The sequence below is a fragment of the Tupaia chinensis genome, unplaced genomic scaffold (genome assembly GCF_000334495.1).
Source record: "Tupaia chinensis unplaced genomic scaffold, TupChi_1.0 Scaffold144128_1, whole genome shotgun sequence".
Lineage (NCBI taxonomy): Eukaryota > Metazoa > Chordata > Mammalia > Scandentia > Tupaiidae > Tupaia > Tupaia belangeri.
This window is the reverse complement of record NW_006203983.1, coordinates 157,781-160,987: the sequence shown is the minus strand read 5'-3', so window position 1 is coordinate 160,987 and position 3,207 is coordinate 157,781.

Here is a 3,207-nt window from a genome sequence, read left to right as displayed (position 1 = left end):
GTGGCCGCCGGCCACAGGCGACAAACTGAAGCCAAAAACAAGGATTAAGAACTTGCAACTATAAGCAACAGAGAGAAACTTTAGCTCTCTTAAACCAATTGAGAAATATATTGTATAGGAGGATTTTCTCTACCTATGGACAGTGAGAAGATGATGGCTACCAGCCCTGCATTACCTCAGGGAAAAACAAGAACTACTCTACCATTCTTAAGGAAGCCAGATACCCGAGGATAACTCACGCTGAAAAAAAAAAAAAAGAAAAAGAAAAATGAATCAGTGTTTACATTTGTAAAATGAGGAATTCTTTTGTATATAACATAGATCGCTTGAACTAGAAAAGAGTAAAGAAGTGGCTTTAATAGTTTTCACATTGAGAATCTTCAAAAAAAGACAAGAAAAGTAAGAAGTAATGATGGCGGGGCTGTTCATTGAAGAAATGAGAATTCAGAAGACATCAGCTATGTTCTTAACTGTACATTAAAAAATCACACTGTAATGACACCAATGATAGCCTTCGGAATTAGTCTTCATTCTGAAATTATCTTCTCACCATGTAGTATTGTATCTTTTTGTCTTGTATTAGACTTTTAAAATAAAGGGGGATAAAATAAAGAGGAAATCAAATTGTTTAGTTAAAAAAAAAAGAAAAAAGGGACTGTGTTGGCCCTCTGGGTTCAGCTTCCTGGCTGTGAATCTCCCCCAGCCAGGGTCCTCCACTTCCAGACCCCAGTGCTACTCAGGTGGGTGAGTGTCCTTTTTCCTCTCTTCTTCTCTGTTCCTTAAAACTTTTTTCTTTTATTTTCCTCTTAAAAAAAAAAAAAACAGAACAAAAACAACAACAGCTTTCTGCCTCCATTTGTGCCTTTCTCTTGTTAATTTGTTCCTCTCTTCCCTCAACTAGGACAGAAAACATCCAGGCAACTCCATCTTTGACTATGTTGGCCCTCTGGATTCTGCTTTATGACTGTGAATCTCCGCCAGCCAGGGTCCCCCACTTCTAGACCCCAGTGCTAGTCAGGCAGGTGAGTGTCCCTGTCCCTCTGTTCTTCTCTGTCCCTTCTTTTTTCTTTTTTTCTCTTAAAAAACAAAACAAAACACAGCTTTCTGCCCACGCCCCCACACCCTCCCATCCCCGTTTGTGCCTTTCTGTTGTTAATTTGACTCTCTCTTCCCTCAACTAGGACAGAAAGCATCCAGGCAAATTCACCTTTGACTGTGTTGGCCCTTCATGAGGAGTGCAAGTGTGCCATGCAGTTTTCTATTTTTAACCCAATTTCATCATCTACTACATGATTTCTGTTTATTTCTTCCTCTTTTTGTTCTAGTTCTTTCCTTCCTTTTTCTTTCTATTTCTATTTCCTATGTCTTTTTCTTCTTCCTTACTTTCCTGTTTTATTGCTCATCACTTACCTACTGCATAGAGAAGACTAGGTGCACAGTAGCTTAAACATCTGAACATTGTAAATTTTAGAGAATTCTTTGCACCTCCTTGTAGTAGTTGTTAAAAGAGTGAAATTCCCCTTCATAAATCTGATTATAAAACTTATCCTGTGATTCCCACACTGAAAGATACTGTAGAAGGGAGAAAATAACACCAAATTATTCCACAGTAAGGGAAATGAATGAACTCACAGTCACAGAATCCTCCAACAAATTAGCCAAAAGTAAATACGTTACCAAATGCCTAAAAATCAGAGAAGAGCCTCAGAGATGAGAGAGTCAAGTAATACATCTCCAACAATGGGACACTGTAACTTGTCTCCAAGTAGAGAAAATTTAGAGGATATTACTGAAATGTCAGAAAAAGAATTTAGAATATTTATGGTAACAAAACTCCATGAGATCCAAGAAAAAAGAGACATTGAGCTCCAAGAGATGAAAAAGTCCTTCCACAATATGAAAGAAAAATTGAACACCATAAAAAATAATCAAACAGAGCTGTTAGATATAAAGGATGTAATATAGAAAATCAAAACCTCTCTCAAAAGTATTAAAAACAGGTTAAAAATGTAGAAGATTGAATTGCAGGAGTAGAAGACATGAAATACCCAAACATGTGAATAGCTGGTATCTGAGAAGGTGAAGAAACTAATAAGTGCATTGATAATCTATTCCACGAAACTCTGGAGAAAAACCTTGCAAGTCTAGAGAGGCACTAAAGTACCCTAAAAAGAATCAATCTAAGAAGATCCTCTCCACACCACATCATAGTTAGATTGGTCAAAACCACAAAAGACAAGATACTAAGATTGGCAACAGAGAAGTATCAAGTCACTTCTAAAGGCTATCCCATTAGGTTAACATTGGACCTCTCATTGGATACAAGTCAAGCAAGGAAAGAATGGGGAAATATATTCAAAGTGTTAAATAAAAAACAATTTCAGCCAAGATTATTATACCAGGCAAGATTATCCTTCATATGGGAAAAGAAGATTAAAAACGATCTCGGGACATGGCTCCAGCGAACTATATATTTCAGGGAATGAAGACTTTCTACTGATAATTCAGCCTCCAGCAAACAAGCTAGCGGCTGAACTTCAAGAATTTGAAAGAAACACACCATCCATCAGATGACAAGAAATTACCGCCGGATCACAAGAAATATGGGAAAACAAGAAAATACTTCTCCTCCAAGGGAAAAGAGTAACTCTTCTTCATCCTTTTTTTTTAAATCATGGAATAAGGAATTTAGAGCATTCATAATGTTGAAGCTAACAGAGATGGAAGAGAGGAAAGATAATGAACTGCTAAAGAGAAAGGAGGAAGAAGTTGACGAGTTCCAGGAGATGAGGAAATTCTTGCAAGATCTAAAAGAGGAATTACACACGTTACAAAAGACTCAAATGGAACTGTTAGAGATGAAGTCTATAATACAAGAAGTAAAAAATCTCCCTGGAAAGTATTAAAAGCAGACTAGATCATTCAGAAAATAGAATCTCAGATGTAGAAGAGAAAATGGCTAGCCTAGAAAAATCCACCACAAAGACTGAGAAAATGGCCCCAAAATTTGAGCCTAATATACGAGAAGTACTAGATACCATCAAACGTCCAAATATCCAGATAATTGGCATTCCAGAAGGTGAAGAGACCCATAGGGGCATTGATAATCTATTCCATGAAATCCTGCAAGAAAACTTTCCAAACCTAGAGAGGCATTCGAAGATCCAGTCCCAGGAAATACAAAGGACCCCAAATAGAATCAACCCA